Source organism: Podarcis tiliguerta (genome assembly GCF_965153285.1).
Source record: "Podarcis tiliguerta genome assembly, chromosome: 9".
NCBI lineage: Eukaryota > Metazoa > Chordata > Lepidosauria > Squamata > Lacertidae > Podarcis > Podarcis tiliguerta.
This window is the reverse complement of record NC_139542.1, coordinates 16711093-16732661: the sequence shown is the minus strand read 5'-3', so window position 1 is coordinate 16732661 and position 21569 is coordinate 16711093. Positions and strand designations below refer to the sequence as shown.

General features: G+C 41.2%; 1 protein-coding gene and 1 long non-coding RNA gene across 9 annotated transcripts in view; one reads left to right on the top strand and one right to left on the bottom strand.

The window, feature by feature from the left end:
* LOC310657796 overlaps positions 1 to 15991 on the top strand; it is a 206383-nt gene extending 190392 nt beyond the window's left edge. Inside the window, exon 3 of the long non-coding RNA XR_014501945.1 lies at positions 15579 to 15991. This is a non-coding gene — a long non-coding RNA (uncharacterized lncRNA). The remainder of the gene's footprint in view (positions 1 to 15578) is intronic.
* The window catches only part of CCSER1 (coiled-coil serine rich protein 1), a 697013-nt gene that overhangs the window by 305919 nt on the left and 369525 nt on the right, over positions 1 to 21569 (bottom strand). The window lies entirely within an intron of this gene.

Sequence of the window (21569 nt, the reverse complement as noted above, 5' to 3'; positions counted from 1 at the left end):
ACAGAAACTCATTTGGCGGGCTTAGCATGCCCGGTTTCAGAAGAGGGGAGGAACAGACAGCGGTGTTATGTCCAGCTGTGCATAATACAGATGAGAAAACAAGCTTAGTTAAAAGGGATCCTGAATTAAACTTTGCCCAGTTCTTGAACCAAAGTGATGAACCCTTTGAGATCACCCCAACCCCTCTAATTAGAACATTTCTGTAAGCATGAAAGTTGCAAGGACAAAATAACCGATTTTAAACATATGCACAATTTTTGTTTACATTTTCACATTTTTAAAAAGCACTGGCAGATGCTGTGTGTCCCTGGGGCCCCAGCAATCAAATGTTCATTCCAAGGACCTTTTGCTCTATTTCACATTAGATTTGCATATAAAGGATTCAAGCCAATGCTTCTTACAGAAACTCCTAAAGGGTCTGGTCCAAAGTCAAGGAGCATGCAGGAATGCTCGTGGTTTGGCATAAAGTCATGAACAAAATATTTTAGGGCAACTATGGTATGTTTCAGATATTGTTAAAACAAACAAACCCCAAAGGCATTTTTTCGAAAGCTTTGTGTATTGCATACATGGTTCTCCTCTTCCTCATTGACTTTCCACAACAGGCCCGTGAGTGGCAGTGACTGGGTCACCAGTTAACCTCATAGCTCCATGGGGATTTGAACCTTGATCTTCCAGGTTCTAGACCTACATTCTAATAATTATTTGTAATACTTCATGATAGGTTTTTGGACTGTTAAATGTATTGTTCCTTTGACATGGTGTGGACAACTTTAGGCATAGTTTAAGGTCTGTTATAGGGATGCGGGTGGTGCTGTGGGTTAAACCACAGAGCCTAGGACTTGCCAATCAGAAGGTCGGTGGTTTGAATCCCCGCAACGGGGTGAGCTCCCATTGCTTGGTCCCTGCTCCTGCCAACCTAGCAGTTTGAAAGCACGTCAAAGTGCAAGTAGATAAATAGGAACCACTCTGGCGGGAAGATAAACAGTGTTTCCGTGCACTGCTCTGGTTCGCCAGAAGCGGCTTAGTCATGCTGGCCACATGACCCGAAAGCTGTACACCGGCTCCCTCGGCCAACAAAGCGAGATAAGCGCCGCAACCCCAGAGTCGGCCACGACTGGACCTAATGGTCAGGGGTTCCTTTACCTTTACCTTAAGGTCTGTTATACACACATTTTAATTTCTTTTGCCTTTCATAATGAGTCAGCTATGAGAAATACCTTTGTTCCATTTATTGTTTAAGGAAAAAAGTGCTCTCGCATGATTATTAATTAATGTGTTGATACTAAGTGCATAACTTTTCATGCCTGGTTCTGATTTCCCCTGCCCCTTGCTCGGTTCAGATGAATTGTTTAAATGGGCAACTGACATATATATGCAGTTTCAAAGCCACAAATTTCTGCAAATTTATTGGCTAAGAAGAAAAAAAAGCCCTGTGATAATGATTGATATTTATATTTGAGGTTTTCCCATAGGAATTGCATTTTAAGTGTTATTTTCACATCATTCTCAACTGTGGAGGACTGTAGCATTCCTCCTTTTGTGGTTTAATTGTCACAAGCCCAAAAAGCTGTAGTTCAGTGCTGCAGTTTTTGAAACCACCTAGAGTTTTAACAATCTGTGGGGATTGGTATGCAATTTGCATTACAATACAGTTCCAGAGGCCCAAAAGCAAATTTTGTTTTTCATATTGCACTGAACTCTTAAGTCATCTGTCATATTTGGAGGCAGGGAAATTGTTTCAACTAAGATCACAGATGTTGCTGGACAATTCTAAGTTTACCTGTAGCTTCACTGAACATTTGTAAGTGGAGGCTCCTGTCAATTTATCCCTTTTATGACTTACAGTTTCTTTCTATAGAAAAGGAGTCACATTGGAGTAACTCCCCCACTCCGCCCCACAATTGTTTTGCCTGCATGATAGTTACATGTCCAGGGACTACTCTATGATTCTATGATTCTATGACTATCTCCAGTACTTCTCATTTCATTTAGCAGGTCAAGTCTGATTCCAAGAAATGGCACTCCTTTGATGGAGCAGTAAGTATCAGGAGCACAAATTCTCCTACTAGGGTAAACTATCATGATATGTTGGACAGCACAAAAAGAAGAGCTCCACATCCTATCTATGGTGATTCAAGGAGTTAACATTGAAAATAAGTTTCAGCACACAAAATCCTTCTGCGAAATATTGTTTTGAAGATCATCTGGAAGGTCACATCTAGGAGTAATCTACAAAAACCACTTATTGGGACCCATTCTGATGTTCACAAAAGATCCCTGGAAAAACCTGGTGCAGGCATGGCCCACTAGCAGAGCCGGCCCACCCCATTAGTTGCCTCAGGTGGCAGATCTAGCCTTCTCTGCTGTCACTTGCCACCATGGCTTCCTCTTCCTCCGCTGCTGTCCACCACTGGAGAGAAGAGTAGTATTATGCTCAAAACCTGTTTTGGGGTTTCCTGCAGCCACCTGGCTGGCGACGGCGAGAACAGGATGTTGGACTAGATGGGCCCCTGATCCTGCAGGCTCTTCTTATGTTCTTATTGTCCAAAGGTGAAAGTTTTGTAGTTCTATCCACATTTGTCTCTGGCTCCACCCACCATTGGTTTGTGGACCTCAGAAAGTTGCCCCAGAGGAAAAGGGGCCTTTGGACTGAAAATGGCTCTCCATCCTGGGCCCAAACAGTTTATCCTATAATGCAAGCTCAATTTGCAAAGGAAGAGAGAGGCAAAGGGCTGTTCTGCATTTTGTAATGATACTTACAGTGCCTATTAACAGTCAGAAAAGGAGCATGTAAAGTTACAATAAAAGTTTTGACTGTGGCATTTTTGCCGTTTCTACATAAGACTGTTCATTGGGTTGATAAAGTAAAACAATGACAGCAGCGAAAACCAGCTGGAGGAATCGTTTTGGTATGTGAAACCTCTACCTGAACATTCTCTGTTGAACTGCAACTTTCTATTTTCCATTAAACAGACCTCAGTGGGATACACCAATGTTGCTAAACAAACAAGCAAGCAAATGGTGCAAGTCATTGGGCATCATGCAGACTGACCTTCGCTCTTTCCTTCTTTTTGAACTGGCGGCATGGTTCATTTTATTCAAGCTGCTGAAACATTTGTGCTATAATGCATCACATTAAAGCAACCAGCTGTGATGTTTAATTTAAGCTAAAAGTTTATGATCTACAACTACATAATATCTTTGGGAATTGCTCGTTCTGTATGTTGCAGCAGTACCCAAATGTGGAACTAAGTGCTCAGAAAACTTCATCCTGCTTCATGTGAATGGTCCTTAGCCATTACTGGCTATTACTTATAGCAAAATCTGTGCTGTGGGAAAGTGCCTGTTTCAGTGCTTGTCTAAAAATAGATTGGCAGCATTCTGAGCTCTCATTTCTTTCTTAAGTAAGTACCACATATCTGACTTCATTATTAGAACCTGATGCAGAATCTAAACATTTTAAATTCATATTGCATGGTGGACTGCAGCAAAATTCCAATCTCTTTCATAGTATTGTCTTTGGATAAAGTGTAATTGATGGAACGGCTGCCTATCACTTTGAGAATTATGTGAAATTGTATTCCCCATGTTAGGTCAGCACAATGGAAGCGGGAAAAGATACCAGTTGAGGGAAAATGTATAAATATATGATAAAGGCTGCTGCCTGGCAATTTTTCCTTTGGTAGTACTAATACAATATCACAATCATTTTTAAAACTATGAAGCTTAAATACAAAATAGATCAACTTCCAGCAAAATGTCCTTCATTGTGAGCATATATAAAGGGAAGGAGGAAATATGTATATTGCAAAGATTCTGGGGAGGTTTGCAGCTCCCTGCAGGGTTCTTTTCAGTATCTGACTTGGTGAGCAAGTTTTTCCTTCACTGCAAAATTCTCCCCAGATGTAGCACTTTTAACTTTTCCCAACAGGAGTGAATGACATCCATATACTTGAATGGAAGAAAGCAGGGGTACCAACTTGAGTAAAATGGGGTGAGGGGAGGGAATAATTGACCACAAGACATGGAGCATGCATACCATTTGAATGAGAGGGCGCAGGTGGCGCTGTGGTCTAAACCACTGAGGCTCTTGGGCTTGCCGATCGGAAGGTTGGCTGTTCGAATCCCCATGATGGGGTGAGCTCCCGTTGCTCAGTCCCAGCTCCTCCCAACCTAGCAGTTCGAAAGCACGCCCGTGCAAGTAGATAAATAGGTACCGCTCTGGCGGGAAGGTGAATGGTGTTTCTGTGCACTTCGTTACAGTGTCTTGTTGTGCCAGAAGCGGTTTAGTCATTGCTGGCCACATGACCTGGAAAGCTGTCTGTGGACAAAAGCCGGCTCCCTTGGCCTGAAAGCAAGATGAGCGCCGCAACCCCATAGTCGCCTTTGACTGGACTTAACTGTCCAGGGGTCCTTTACCTTTACTTTTTACCATTTGAATGGCAATGCCCATCAATTTTGCAGGGGCCTGCCCCTTCAATAATTTTATGAAGGGAGGGGTAAAGGGGCCTCAACCCATAGGAGATGGCTCCTACAGAAGGAAGAAAGAGAAATGAAAAGGTTCATTTCAGGACACCACTGCAAAAAGGGTTTCTGAGCTTGTTCCCTGTCTGTGGTTGATCCCTGTCATTAAGAATTACCGTATGTCTGCTCATAGCTGCAGAGGCATACCTAGGTGCACAGCTTGGGGCCCCCCACAAAAATCACCTATCAGACTATGCAAGCCACTCCCCCCCCCCCCGACAAACCTCTCCACTAGATACTTTTCATGGCAAGGCAATGAAATTAAAACTGTGCAAACAAACAACATGGTTTTATGATATAACCAGTCTTTTCTCTGAGAGCCAGAAATGCATCAGAAGGAAAGATTAAAATGGATGCGGAAGTTAGCACAACTTTTCATAAAAGACCATTAGTGACAACAACCCCCTGTAGCTTGCCAACTTTATTTAGTGTTGCTTGGCCCCAAAGAATTCAAGGGATTCTTTAAAACAACCACCACCAAAAGAAACCTGGGTTTCTGTGGAAGAAAACAAAATGGACATAAATATAATTTCTTCCATGCTGAGAAAAGAATCTATTTATTTTTTCCATGCTGAGAGTTTAGATAATGCTGCACATAAAGCATAGTTTTTATTTTTTGCTGATGGGCAAAGAGTTATTTTGTTGTTAGCTCTACATCTATTAATTTCTCACATGCTCCACACGCTTTAATTTCTGTTCAATAAACCTGACAGACCATGTCTTACTTTATCATACCTTGGAGTTGCTCAAAGCCTATGCAACACGATCAGGGAAGGAACAATATCATGTTCCCACCTGTTTTTGTCTCTGGGTATACCGAAGGGCCTTCCAAGCAATAATTGTAGCTGAGCTTCCTCAATCAAGAAAACAATTTCCTGAAGAAGATAGGAAGTTCCCTTATAACATGTCACACCACCAGTTCCTCTAGCCTGGTCTGCATTGACCCCAAGGACAGGGGTAGCCAGTGTGGTTCCCTCCAGATGTTACGAAATCCAATTCCCATCATCTTTAACCACTTGTTGTGCTGGCTGGGGTTCATGGGATTTTATAGTCTACAACATCTAGAGGGCATCACTGACTGCCTCTGTCCTATAGTTTTATTCAGGGTCCCCCTGTCAGCTCTAACTGGAAATGTCACCTAGGATCTTTCCACGTTTCCTACCAATGAGCTACAGGCACAGAGTTTTAATTATAACCAAAGCCCCCTCTTACGTTATGCTTATTGCATAAGATCCTTTCTACTATTTTGCTGGGGCAAAGGACTCTCCTCTCCACATCAGCATTCTCCCCTGCTCCTAGGTAAACAATAATGAAGATGTTGAAGGAGGAACCAGAATAGTTTGGCTCCTTCCCCCCACAGCCACAGTAAGAAGTCTTGATCCACGGGGGAGAAGTCTCAATTTTAGGTTCTCTAATGTCAGCTTTGTCCCATTCATAACCTGGAGGGTCTCCAGTTCTGTGGCTTCTCCCACGTTGTCCAGAGCTTCCATATTACTCTGCCAATGTGAGAAGGACCTGTATTGCTACCACATTTGCAAAGCTAAGCAGGGTCCGGTATGGTTTCAAATTGGATGGGGAACCGCAGATTAGGATTGGACTAGATGACCCTCAGGATCCCTTCCAACTCTACAATTCTATGATTCTAACCTAAGGATGAAATATACAGCAAATTCACTCTACTTCGCAGCAGATGAGGGTGTAAAACTGTTTCTGGGATGTGCCACTTCAGACTACATATGGAAGACTGCACAATTCTCTCCAGACATTCACAAAGCAGACAAGGCAACAAGGGGGACAATTTGTAGCCTAGCTTTCTGTCCAATATGCTAGACTCCTGTAAATGCTTTTTCCTCACGTACTGTTCATGTGATCCCACATCTGCAGTCTGAATAAACTGTTTCTTGACTCCATTTACTAGAAGTAGGCCTCAGGTGGACTTATTTCCCAATAAACATATGAAGGATCATGTTGAAAGGCAGTGTTGTTGTTGTTGTTTTATTAAAAACAAAAACAAAACGTGTTTCAATGTAACATTAACCAAGAGAAAATACGTTGAGGTGTGGCAGAGTAATGAATTAGTACCATAAGTAGAACTTCCCTAGAACCAGTCTCTCTTCAAATTATTCTGAACAGGGGACTAAAGAAGATAGAGATTTGCATGAAATGGTGGTATATAGATCCAATCAATCAATCAATAACAGAAGAGTTGCAAGGGACCACAAGGATCATCTAGCCCAACCTCATGAAATGCAGGGAACTTTCACCCCACAAGGGGCTTGAACCATGAGATTGAATCTCATGCTCTACCGACTGAGCTGTAAACAACTTAGTCTTAGAGAGTCAGTCCTTTCGAGTGTTGGGTCAGGTGGCCAAATTGGAAAACATTCAAACGTGCAACCTCTTTACTACTATTACACCCAGCAGTAAAAAGGCAGAACTACTTGTGACAATCTCCTGAAGAATTCCCTCTCGGAGGGAGTTGCAACCGCTGAAATTGTGATGCGCAGCTTCTAACGCCCTGTCCAAGCTTTTCTCAGACTTGGGAGAAACACTGAGCTACAGCCTGCTGTGTGCTATTTCGGAATAACTAGGTTGCTTGTAGTAGATTAAAGGAGAGAAGTGAGTGCATGTAGAGAGATTGATGTATTCAGGAGTGTATGGATCTAATCCTTTTCACAGATTTGTATCACCTTTCTGAGGAGTTCTGATGAACAGTTCAATGACACTCCAGTTGGCAGATGGAAATGTTATTCCTTTGAAGGATGTAGCCTGTACCAGGATTTAACATCTTACTTTGCTTGCATCAACAAAATCCAAAGGAAAAAGAGAAGTTTATTGTGATGGAAGAGGAGCAGTATAATCTCTGACATCAGGAACAAATCAGAAACTAATGTTGAAGGGGAATAGGCATAAACACAGCCTGAGTCTTGAGAGATCACCTAAGAATTTCTTGAAACACATTGCTTCCTGTCTGGCTAATGAACTGCCAGTTTCATAGATCTGTGGCCTTGAGCTACATAAGAATCAAGTAAGAAATAGGTTCTCTAGTAGTTGAGAATAATACCAGCAACAATAAATAATCATATAAATAACACTGCTCATAGTCAAGTAGTTGTTGATATAAAATAACTTATAAGAAATTATCTGCATTATAAATTACCTTTTTCTGACACTCCCTCCCCCCCCCCATTTGTGAAATCTTTTTCTATTAATGAGCCAAGTAAATAAAGACTTTGCCCTGGAGATATTTTTGATCTGTTCCCCACTTGATTGGTCAATGGAGACAGATATTTTATTTTGACTGTGCATGTGGTGAAGGGAAAAAAAATGGTTCAACAAACCAACAGAAACAAATGCTTTAGGGCAAATTTCCCACTAACATCATTTGTTCAAATTGCAAAGATATTTCATGGCTTTAACTATACAAATCAGGGAAGAGTACTTGGAAACAGTCTTGGATTTTGTATTGAATCATTTTGTATCTGTTTAAACAACAACAACAACAACTCTTCTTCTTCTTCTTCTTCTTCTTCTTCTTCTTCTTCTTCTTCTTCCCATCTCTTTGACCCACACAGTTTTACAATTCTAATGATAAACCAGCCTAACCCTACCCCAACTGGATGCCTTCCAGATGTGCACAGCTGTATGTTGTGAATTGCAGCCCTCTTCCAACTTGGAGTATGGTGTCAACAACCCTAAGCCCTGCGTCAGACCAGTGTCTCCCAAAAATCTCTTTCTCTTTTAAAATACACCTCTACGTTTTCCTATATAGTATTTGTCTATGTTTCTTGAGGGCCATGGACATGTTGAGACTCCTGCATAACAGGGGGTTGGACTGGATGACCCTCAGGATCCCTTCCAACTCTGCAATTCTATGAATCTATGAAATCATGGGGCTTGTGCACACCCTACATATAGAAGAGAATCATAGAATCATAGAGTTGGAAGAGACCACAAGGGCCGTCAAGTCCAACCCCCTGCCAAGCAGGAAACACCATCAGAGCACTCCTGACATATGGTTGTCAAGCATATATCAACTGCCTACTTGCTATCTACAGCAGAAGCAATATAGTAAAGTAGTTAACCATCGAGCACTTCAATAATGAAGCAGGTTTGTGTATTTTGGTCCAAAATCTGAATAATTCAATCACAACTTTAGGATTTCTTTCAAAACTGCATTTTAGAAAATGAAAAATATATTCTTTTAAAAATATAAAGATATTTAGAGGGACCTATCTCTGCTCTTCTGAAGAAGATTATACAGAAAACATCGATTTTCTTATCACCCTTATTAGGATGCTTATTAAATTTCAACAGTTCAGATTATAGATTTCATTTTCCCCCCTGGAAGCAAAAAACATATGGTCTTGGTAACTAAAGATAAGGATGCTTCAGGAAGGTAAAAAGTACTTAATTACCTAATAAAATTTACAAACAGTTTCATAGAGATTCAATACAAATATACCAAACTTCTATTTTCTAGTGGTTTAGGAAGAGGTAAACAGCCTCTATTATTAAACTCACAGGACGATATTCAGCTAAGAGTAGACCCTTTGAAATTGACTGGGTTAAGTTATTTAGCTCAATTGATTTCAAAGCGTCTACTCGCTAACACCCATAGTTTGTTAATGTCATTTAAAACATTTCTTTTTCCTTGAAAAAAATACATACAAATGGAATGAGTTATAACCTCATTGCCCACTAACCTCATTGCCCACTGAGGTTCCTTTTCTTCTTTATTATCGTTATTTGAAATCTATATACCTCTTTTCCAGAAAGATATTTACCTAAAACAGCACATAGGAATGTGAATAGTTGGCGTGTTTTATATATAATGGTCCATTCTAAAAGCAAATTAAATAGAATCCAGACAGAAAATGGGTTCAAGATCATTGTCCAGTGTGCTAGAAAACAAATCTAACTGATTAGAGTGGCCTTCCAATTTTTCTATTTTTATAATCTACAATATATAATAAATTAATTAAATTGAGGGAGATGAAATCCAGCCTGGGAGCAGAAATACACAAGGGCAACAGGTAAACATTTCAAATCGAAAAAGGCGACCCTTTTCAGTCTGAAGGTCACATGCACTTTTGAGCAACCTTTTGGAGGTTTCCTGCCAGTCGTGGGGTTGACTTGAGGCAAAACTGGGCAGAACAATGAATGTGCCTGTGTGTGTGTGTGTGTTACCTTTATGCAATAGGTTAGTTTTTACAGGCACCCACACACCCCTGTAAATTGGCATTATCAGAATTCAAGGACACATTCCAACCAGGCCAAACCACTGAAGGAGGATGCAAATCAGGGCCAGTCAGCATTGTGGCCGGGGAAGGAGATACCAGGGAGTCCAAAGGACCAGACTGAGAGGTGCAGATGGCCACTTCTGTGCCCAGGCCAGAGGTTTTCCACCCCTGTTTGAAGTTGAAAATGAAGCTGGAAAGCTGATCAACTCATAGAGCAGGCATCGGAGATACAATACACATATCACTGAAATCAATGGCAAAGTTCTCATAGGAAGTTACGGTGCTGCATTCCATCTGACAGTTCACTGCTTGGTCCACTCTTGCAATTCTATCCTACTGGCCTTCAGCCACATTCAAATACACACACTTCCAGCGACATATGCTTCTTTGTGGACGTGTGCACATTTGTCAGCAAATATTTTCATTGCAGAAGCTTAACAAGTGTAAAATGAGATCTCATATGACAGATGATCATCTCCAAAACATCCTGAAAACTGCCACTTTTAAACTCGCTCTGGAAATTGCACAAATGGCACCGCAAAAGAAAAGCAAGTTAATCCACCAGCGAAGTCCTGCTATGCTCATGCTAACATTATGCAAACTTTTTCAACAACGTTTTCTTAATAGAAAATCATGCAAATTAGCAGGCAGCATAAAAACGGCAGTTTCCCTAACAGCTGAACCAATATCTTCCACACCGATGCAAATTGTATGCAAAATATGCTAATTGCACTGAAAAGTATATATAAAGCCATGCAAGCTTCTGAGTCATGATTTTCAATGTTCCCTCAAACTGAAGATCACAATCCAACCATGTGAAATGCAGCAGTAGCTCCTAAGATACTGCTCAGGTAGGAAACCTTTTCACCTTGAGCGCTACATTCCCATCTGGGGCTACATTTTAGTGGTGGGTGGAGCAAGAGGCAAATGTGACTGGAACAATGAATGTAAATTTAACTGTTGTACAGTAGGCTGCTTTCTATGCACACTCACATACCCCTCTTTATCCTCCATTATCAGAGGATCTCACATGTATTTTTTTGTATTTTACTTAAAATCAGTAAAATAATAAATAAAATCCTAATGATTTACACATTATTTTCCAGCTGAAATAACCCAAACAAGGAGCCTTGCATCTATGCCTGAATATATCAGATGATGTCTGGTGAAGATAGACGTGGCTACAGATTTTTTAGAAATGATTCAAAAAGATTATAATTAATTCACATTGAATGACAATTGGCCAACCCAAACCAAATAAGACTATTCAACCAACTGCTTGAAATAAAGAAGTATTTTATAACGTTTTAATTTTCATGTATACACAATTATGCCATAATGAAGGAGTTTCAGTTCATTGCATTACTTGACATTTGTTACTTCCACACAATTAGCTGTGTGGAATGCACGTACAATACATCAAAATCGCTTTTCTAAGAACTTTTATTAACCCAATCTTCTTTGTTCTATCTAGCAGTAGCTAATACTTCACTCTATACTTGACAAGTATCTATGTGCAGCAAAAAACCACACATTCCGTCTAAGAAAAAGAAAATGTGTAGTAGCTGCATTGATTATGTGGGTTGAAGTAGAGTTCCTGGCAATTTGAAAATGATATCTTCATAGCTGATCCTGTAAAAGGTACTATTTGAACAATTCTGATTCCTGTTGAACATAAAGTTCCTGAAATGTTATTAGTGTATATATACTAAAAGTGCCATACTATCCACCGCCAAGAGGGAGGTATCACCAGACTCCTTGGAGGTGGGGGTGAATTGTCCCTCTTCCCTAAAAATGCATTGCTACAAAAAAGCAAGCAACAAATGGTTTTGTTTTGTTTTATTTATAAATAAATGTTCCACACATCACTCAGGGTGGTTTACCTCAATTTAAAAAAAAAACAGTCCATAAAAATACACAAAATACACAACATCAACATACATTTAAAAAGCAGAGCTGGCAGAAAACAGAAAAAGCTACTGGATTTTTTTTTTTTAAATTGTCAGTCAGCAAAAGGTGGCTAGAGAGGGGGCTATCTGCAGTTCATGAGAGAGAGTATTCAGAGTTACGGTGCAGCCATTAAGAATGACCTATCTTTTGTTGTCATCAACTGTGCTTCCACCATCGGTGAAAGGCTTTTCCTTCTGATACTATGGATTGGGGAGGATGATATGAGAGAAGCTGATCCCTCAGGTATCCCCAAACCATTTATGACTTTAATCATCAGCCCTCTGAATTGCAGCCAGGAGCATGCTTTCAGCCAATGCAGATGTTGCACAATAGGTGTAACATGATCTTTGCTGAAATAAAAAATTGTCCAGTAGCACCTTATAGACCAACTAAGTTTGCATGCACACGAAAGCTTATACCAGAAAAAACTTAGTTGGTCTATAAGTGCTACTGGACAATTATTATTATTTTTATTTATTTATTATTATTATTTTTATTTATTTATTTTGACTGTGTCACACCAACACGGCCACCTACCATGATCTTTGCTTTTACATTTTTGGACAACTGCAGCACCCAAACACTTTTCGAAGGTAGCTCCATGAAGAGTGCATTGATGTAACCCAGTCTTAATGTAACCAAGCCCTGATGTGTTGCCGTGTCCAGAACTAGCTTCCTCAGGGGGTGATCATAGCTAGAACACCAGCCAAAGCTGAGCAAACAGGCTGTTGCCCATGCAAATATAAAGATGCATCCAGAAACACGCCTAAGTTGTGAATCTGCAGTTTCATGTGAAAGACAACCCAGTCCTAAACCAGGCTGAATCCGTATTCCTGAGCCTTTCCCCATCTTGTCTTTGTTATTTTACTCATTTATTTCATTAAACTTATTAGTTGCTTGTCATCCAAAGGGTCTCCAAGCAACTTACAGTGCGTTGGGAGGGGTACATAAATACATAATGCCATAGAAAAGGGGATTAGGGTCATATAACATAATGTATCAATACTCTATGCCGCAAGCTCCCTGCTACAGATGTTTGACCTGAGCATGAGCTAAGCCAGAGGGAACTATACGACAATGGCAGGGTCCCACAGTTCCTTTGTACTTGGACCTCTCCTTCAGGTGTGTAATATCTGGATAGGGCTCAGGAAACTGCAGGTTCCAGACGCAGTGTTGTCTGTCATCTGATCTCTCTGCCATTGCCTGTAGGAAGTTCCCACAGGAAGACCCCCCCTTTGCATATGTTTTCTCTCCCATCCGTGTCTGCAGGAAGGCCAAGGAATAGAGGTGAAAGGTAGAACGAGAAGTTTTGATTAAACGCTACCACTGGGCTGGACACTTGCAGGTCACTTAGCCACCTTCATAGTACAATTTCATTCTCTCTGCTCCAGTAGTCCAGACTCTGAGAGGGCTGAACATTTCCAATTACTGTGCTACAATATGGTTGTCTTACGGGTCTCCGCTTATAATGACAGATTTTTTCCCCCTTTTTTTGCCTGCCAGTTGAAATAATCTGTATACAGAAGGTCGAATTACAATCTGTTTTACAGGAACAGCAAGCTACAAAGAAACCCTGAGGAGAAACCAGAACGCGGAGCGTAGATTTCCTTACTTCCCAATTACACTGATTATATTACCTCCAACATACACAAAGACAAATAATCTTCATTAACAATGCGTTGCAGCCCACTGTCATGGAATGGTTTGAAGGGGGGGGGGGGGAGACCAGCCCTGAAACAGCAGCACAGCAGAGTTGACCGACTCAGCAAGAAAGGTCAACAACATGCTGCTGGAACTGAACACAAGTAATATTTACGCTGGTAGTTTCCCATAATGAAATGTTCCACTATCACATTTCAAACAAAGCTGTGCTCTTCTTTCATTAAAAAATACATATATCAGCCAGAAACCAAGCCCTCTCCTCTGCTTTCAAGACTCTCTGAAAACAATCAGCTCAAATGTATGTATATTAACTATTGCAGCAGTAGAAAAACAAGAGTTCACTTTGAGTGATGGTCAAAACAGATGCAATCAGATCGTACTTGATCAGTTAGGTGGTGCTGCAAGAGGAGGCTTTTAACCCACTGCCCTGATCAAAATTACACCCCCCCCCAAAAAAAAAACCCCACACAAGCCCAGCAACCTGTGAATAGCGCTCCTGACGAACTGTGGCAAAGATCAGCTGAGAAGGAGGATTTTACAGCAAGGGTACAGTGCATGGAGAAGGACACTGACAAACTGGAACGTGTCCAGAGGAGGGCAACCAAAATGGTCAAAGGCCTGGAAACGATGCCTTATGAGGAACGGCTAAGGGAGCTGGGCATGTTTAGAGGAGGTTAAGGGGTGATATGATAGCCATGTTCAAATATATAAAAGGATGTCACATAGAGGAGGGAGAAAGGTTGTTTTCTGCTGCTCCAGAGAAGCGAACACGGAGCAATGGATCCAAACTATAAGAAAGAAGATTCCACCAAAACATTAGGGAGAACTTCCTGACAGTAAGAGCTGTTCGACGGTGGAATTTGCTGCTAGGGAGTGTGGTGGAGTCTCCTTCTTTGGAGGTCTTTAAGCAGAGGCTTGACAACCATATGTCAGGAGTGCTCTGATGGTGTTTCCTGCTTGGCAGGGGGTTGGATTCGATGGCCCTTGTGGTCTCTTCCAACTCTATGATTCTATGATTCTATGATAAACACACACCCTCCAATGACAGAGCTTCAAAAACTGTCCACAGCTTCCCTAAAGTAAAACAAATCAATCAGTCCCACACACCATTGAAGAAGTGGAACCAGGTGCAGAGCTGTGGAGATGTGGGCCAGGGAGGTGTGCTTTGAGCTTAAATACATTGCCAGAGCCTGTATCCTACTAGGCAGGCAATCCTTCCCACCTGCCCATCCATGGGAATGACATTTGCCTTGGAAGAATTAAACCCCCAATCGATGTCCGTCAGTGTAAGGAAGCCCCATGAGGCACCAATTCCCTGAGCACCGGTCCTGCTAGCCTAATAGATGCTGTCTGTGCACAAGAGGGAGGCAGTGGCAGGCTTGGGGAGATCACTAGACTTGCAGAAGTAAAACATATTTTGGGGACTAGGGATCTAAAACGGTACGGAGGGCTAAAAACAGTCTAATGGAGACCCAGCATGCTCTGTGGACATAGAATGCTAGTTGCCTGTTGGAGGGTGAGGAATGGAAAAGGAGTGGTGGGGTGGAATACAGCATCTTGGAAGAAAGCCTGGCTGGCTGAAATTCTGAAGGGGAACACTTCATACTGCAACATTTTGTTACAGATCTCACTTGCACACTTTTAAGTCTCTTGTGGTCTCTCCCTCCCCCAATAGTACTGCTATTTGCGTTTTCATAGGTGGATCTGCCAGGGGTTCCACCAAGTGACTTTTGCATGAAAATAATGTGGTCTGCCACTGATATACTGTCCTTTCCCTCTGGAATAAGCTCAGGTGGGAAATGGCAATGACAGATATTGCTGATTTAGATAATTACTCATCATAAACTTCTGGTTCCATAAAGAAGCATCTTAAAAGTCTGCTGAATCAGTTTCTCCTAAAAGTAGCTGGCACAATGCAGGAGGCATTAAGCAGAGAGTATAATTCATCCCACTCACTATTCATTGTTTGTCGATATAAAGAAATGCTTTCTTACAGTACAAAGCCTTCAGTTCTGGTCTACAGTCCATGGTAGTAAAGTGAGAGGGAGGGAGGGGAAGGAAGCTGCTCAGGTAAGTGGATTCATTTTAAGGGAAGAACTATTTCTTATGGTTTGAACAGCATACATAGCTATGGAACAGAATAAAGCAATTTTAGCATCTTTTAAAATGGTTGGGAAACTCTTACATCATTGTCAGGGAACTGCCATCGGAGCCAGAGGCGGAGAGAAGGCTCCAGAGGGATGCCGGAGAGGGTCCCAGTAGGGAGAGAGGCAGCCCATCCGCTGGGGAAGGAAATCAGCGTAACACCAGTGGAGAAGGGGGGCAGATGGGGGAATCGGAGAGGTGGCTCCAGGACTCCTTGCCGGAGACCAGCGGAGAGAGTACGGGTACTCCGCTGCCCACACCCTCCCTGCGCAGAAGACTTCCGCGCAGGGAGAGTAGGAGAAGACTGGGCATCAAACAGCTTTTATGCTGGAAAAGATTTAAGAAACGCCCACTGACGGATTCTGCCAGCGACTGAGGCAGCCACAAAGCTTGAGGCTGTCCAGACAGAAAGGGTTCAACCAGGTAACCTAGCCAGAGTGGCGGCAACTTACGAGCAACCCCTAGAACCATTACAATCATCATTTGAACTCTAGCTGAAAACGGTGAAGTGCTAATGAATTTCATTAGCTTCCGACTGGCTAGCAACACAAACCTGTGCATATTTACTTGGAAGTAGGGATGGATGAATCTGTCAATTTTGCTCTCTCTCTTAGTTTGTCATTTACTCCAGTCATCAATCTCCATCCATTTGTCAATTTAATATTTTTTTAAAAATGCTCACGAAGATTCATTTCTGCAAGCAATTTTGCCTGATTTAATGTATGTTCTATACAATGCATATGAAATTATTTGCATACTTTTCTCAAACACACACTTTTTTCCAAAATCAATATAAAAATTTGAAGAAGTGTGCATTTTGAAGGTTAGCTACACTTTGGCTTGTGCACTTCTTGTGCATTTCTCCCCCATTCCTCCTTGAGCCAGTGTGGTGTAGTGGTTAAGAGCGGTAGACTCCTAATCTGGGGGAACCGGGTTCGCGTCTCCGCTCCTCCCCATGCAGCTGCTGGGTGACCTTGGGCCAGTCACACTTCTTTGAAGTCTCTCAGCCCCACTCACCCCACAGAGTGTTTGTTGTGGGGGAGGAAGGGAAAGGAGAATGTTAGCCGCTTTGAGACTCCTGAAGGGGAGTGAAAGGCGGGATATCAAATCCAAACTCTTCTTCTTCTTCTTCTTGGAAGGAAATATGGCTTTGTTCAATTGGGCTTATTCCCACGTCAATTCCTATGTTATTCCCAAAGTAAGACTGCAGTGCTACACACACTTACCTGGCAGCAGGCCTCACTGAATGCAAATAAATAAATACTTAAACGCTGCACTGCTCCTATAGAAGGAAGGATCAGTCACACAGTTTATTTCAGTATACACATTGGGAGATCAGTTACTCAGCCTAACCTACCTCGCAAGGGTGCTGGGAGGATAAATCTACAGGGGGGAAATAACCGGGTTTACCAATACGAGCTCGATGGAGGAAAGGTGCGATGTATATCAATGAAATAAATAAATAAATAAATCTAGGACGGAGGAGTGAAATTGCAAAGACTGTATGATGGACATGCCAGTGCTAGCTTAATATCTAGACACCTGACTGAGGCAGGGAGGATCATACTTATTTTCACATAAAACAGATGAGGTGTGAAAGACATCGTCTTTATATGTGATCATTTTCAAATGCTTAATTAGTCATAAGAGTAAAAACTTCACTCCCAAGCTCCTTGAGAAGAACTGTGCTATTTATAGAACATTTCTGGAGGTAGTCTACTCCATCAAATGTCAAGTGGGAGGATGTAAAGGATAATAGTAAGGTAAGGTATAAAGAAGAAATTTTCCTGGAAACTCTTGGCTTAAACAGAATTTTCCAAAAGCAGATTTACACCAAATAGTTATCGAGGAAGTCTTGAGACCCTTATATACATTGTGCATTTTAAAATATCACCAAGTTTAACTAATAATAATATTAATAGGCATTTTTGTTGTAACAGACACTTTCAGCCAAAGACCAGGGATCTAACCCTATGGATGCTTACTTTGAAGTAAGTCCTACTGAGCAAGCTCCAATAGAGCATGATATTCAGCAAACATGCATTGGATAGGCTGCAAGTTTCTCTGAGTTAAGAAACATATGTTCAGCTTTCTTCTACTGAAGACCATGGGATTTCATTGTGTTTAACTACAGCTGGGTCATTTCCCTTGCTAAACAGTGTTGTTGTTTTTTCTAGCACACACAGTGAACTCTCTCTTTCTGGTAAGTCACAGTAAAAGACATTATGACTGCACAGGGCACATTTTCAAAAACAAGGAATCTAACCCATCTGGGAAATGGCTCTTAACATGAAGAATGCTTGACGTGTAATGTAGAGATTATTATTAATCAATTTGTGGCTCTACCTATTTGCAACTAGGCCTGGGTAGTGAAGAAAGAATGACTTAAAAAGTGCAACTTTAATTGAGCCAAAGAAATAATAAAAACAACTTTTTACCCAGCTACCAAATCAATGTAATAAATGAAACACTGGAGCTTCAAGCGAAGCCTCTTTCCCATTATTTAATCGCCTTAGTCAAATTTGCTCCAATGTGCTATCAATCATTTTATGAGCTCTTTAAAACTGGATATTAATACTGAGCTTGTTTGCTCAAAGGAATACAGACTGAGCTTCTAGGATTTATTTGTATTCTGATTTTTAGCAGAGTGTAGCCCAGATCCAGATCCAAAAGCAGAAAATGATTGAAATTAAATAAGCAAGCAGGCTTCAGATTGACGCCAATACAACAGCAGAGGGAGAGATTTTGCACTTAATAAGTGCAATGTTTAATAAACACATTCTAAAGCAGCGTCCAAATAAATTGGATATTTTAGAATGCCTTCTGAATTTAAAAAAACATCATTTGGCCTTAATAGCCTTCTGTGAGAGCTCATTCTTCTCTCTAATGGCAGATTCTTTCATCAAGAATTAGTACATTAGGAACTGAAAAGAAGCTTGTCCGGCAGACGATACATAACATAGGTACTGTAATTTCACGGTCCTATTAAAAAGATGTACAAGGATGAAAAATAGCAGCAGCCCTTGTGCTAATGCTAACAGCACAGTACATTAATACTTCAAAACTAATCAATCACCCAAGACAAAGGCAATCAGCTGATTCATACCTCTGAAATCAGCCATATAAATTCCCAAGAAAGGGCAAAATCTGATAATGGCTTTAAGTTCCTGTTAATAACTATTTTGCCACAAGTTTCAAAAGACCTAATACATATGACTGGGAAATACTACATATTGAACATGGATGACAATCCCTTGGTCTCCACTTTGTCTAGGATGCATAAAATGTACTTTACAGTTGAAGGAAACAGAGAGCCCAGTGATACCAAGGAATATAAACACGGTTTTGGAGGTTAGACCAAGGTCATCTAGTCCAAAATTTCCTTTCCAATGCTGAACCATCAATTGCCAAGTGATTGTTTTCTGTATTGTATGTTTCCAAAATATAAAGTCAGTAATACATGTGAAAAGAATCTAGGGGTCTTAGTAGACCACAAGCTTAGCATGAGTCAACAGTGTGATGCAACAACAGCAGAAAAAGCTAATGCTTCTCTAGGTTGCAACAACATAAGTATAGTGTCCAGGTCAAGGGGAGTAATAGTACTGCTGTATTCTGCCTTGGTCAGACCACACCTGAAGCACTTTTTCCAGTTCTGGGCACCACAATTTAAGAATACTGACAAGCTGAAATGTATGCAGAGGAGGGCAAACAAGATGATCAGGGGTTGGGAAGCTAAGCATTCCTTATGAGGAATGGTTCAGTGAGTTTGGTATGTTTAGTCTGGTAAAGAGGAGACTGAGAGGAGATATTATAGCCATCTTCAAATATCTCAAGGCCTGTCCCATGGAAGATGCAGCAAACTTGTTTTCTCCAGCTTCAGAGGGCAAGACCCAAACCAATGCTTCCAAGTTTCAAAAAAGGAGATTCTGACAAAATATCAGGAAGAACTTTCTAACAGTAAGATCTGTTTGAGAGTGGAATAGACTCTCTTGGGAGTCTGTATACTCTCCTTCACTGGAGGTTTCCAAATAGAGGTTCGATGGCCATTTATCACAGCTTTAGCTGAGATTTTTGCATTGCAGCGGGTTAGAATAGAAGAGCCTTGGTGTCCCTTCCAACTCTACAATTTTATGATTCATGAGGGTGATATGATGACATATATAGCTGATTAGACACAGACACAAACCACATGCCTGGGGTGGAGGTATTTGGAGGGGAAAATAGTGGATAAAAGTGGGGTGAAACAGACTTTTTCCAAGGTCCTAGTGAAAGTTTTAAGATATTCAGAAGCTTGGGGGCTTTCAAGTAAAAGTGAGGCAGCACTGCCTTTTTCTTTTCTTTTTTACAATAGTGCATTTCTTTTTTACTGCAGCAATCAGGGACCAGACAGGATGGTTTCCTCTTCCCACAATGTGCTAGTTGAAATTTAAGTATGTTGTGATGTAGCATTGCTACAGAAGTGTTGTATGGGGATTGGGAATAGTAGCTCCCACTGGTCACTGAAAGGAAGACCACCTACTTTTGTGGCCTGCAGACATTCTTCACCCAGGACTAAAACCAGCCAAACAACTTTCAGCATTCTACGCTTCCTTGATGCCCCTCTCTCTCTCTCTCTCTCTCTCTCTCTCTCTCTCTCTCTCTCTTGTCTATCTATATGACACTATACATATTTCCTCTGAAATAGTGATGGGCACACTCCCACTGGCTGGCCTTAGAAACTGTTCATTGTGTGTGTTAATGTTTCTCTCAGCTTTCTTAGAGAGTGCCCACAAGACACCTTTGTAGCTCTTAGGCTTTTCCAAAAAAGCACACAAGGACAAATTGGGTGAAATGTGCTCTTCTATGTCAGCCTCCTCCCCCTCCTGTTTTTAAGTAAAGGAACACCAAGGAATCATAACTGGTGGTGCAGAAGTGTCTCTTAACTGGAAATTATGTTTCTAAGCATGCTTAAGATTTTAGGATTTTAGGATAATAATGAAGTACGTGGGATTAAGAAACCCTCTGCTGTCTCTAGCCAGTCCTCTACACCACCAGTTTCCTCTTCCTTTTCATGAAGACAAGGTGTTTTGTTTTATTTGCATCTAACTTGAAAGGATGTGGACAAGCAGGGAAAACAGGCTAAGGATGCGACAATCCCAGCAAGAACTGGACCTGAATTCTGAGGGCCTCGGTGCTGCTTCATAATGAGGTGAGACCTTCCAAACTTCTCAATTCTGTATTCAGCCCCATCACTGCTATGAGCGCAGAATGGGCAGCCTAAGTCCAACAGGGTCAAAACTCTCTGTCTTTCCCTCATTTGTACAGTGAAGGATATCATTTTGCAAGCTAATGGGCTTTTTAGTTAATGGACAATTGACCTGTTTCTCCACAACTGTCTTTACGTACAGGATTTTCATTTTTTAAGGACTGAGCTAAAATAGGGAGGCACACATTACACACATAGATATGAAACATGTCATCCCTGCTTCAGCAATTGGTGCTCAAAAAGAATGAAGGGAAGAAGTGCTGTCCTCATTCTGGTGTAGTTTTGTAATATTTTCACATAGCTAAATTTGATTTGCAGATAGTGTATGGTCTCAATATATAGGCTGTGTGGCCCCTGATTGCCTGGATTGCATAGCTGAGAAGAAGAAGCTATCAAGAGAGGCAGAGCAGAAGAGTGAACTGCAACCAAACCAAACAGGTTAGGGGGCTTTGGGAGAGTGCTTAAAGTCAACCCCCAAGTCCCTTTTCAAACCACCACCAACATTTCCCATGGAGCCCTAAGTTTAATCACACTAACTTGGTTAAAGATTGTATAGCAACTGGTGTTATGACTGAGGGCAATAAAGAAAGTTGCAGTGTTATTAACACTTCCTAGGGCAAATAAAGATCAAATAGCGGTAGAGATAGAAAAACACAATTTATTAAGAAATCTGGCAGAAGAGTGTTGATGAGCCACGTCCTCCCACTGTTTCAAAAACCACAGGGAGAAAGAAAGCAAATATCTTTGTCCCTTAAGGGATGAATACTGTTTTCATAAATTAAACAAGATGGGGCAAA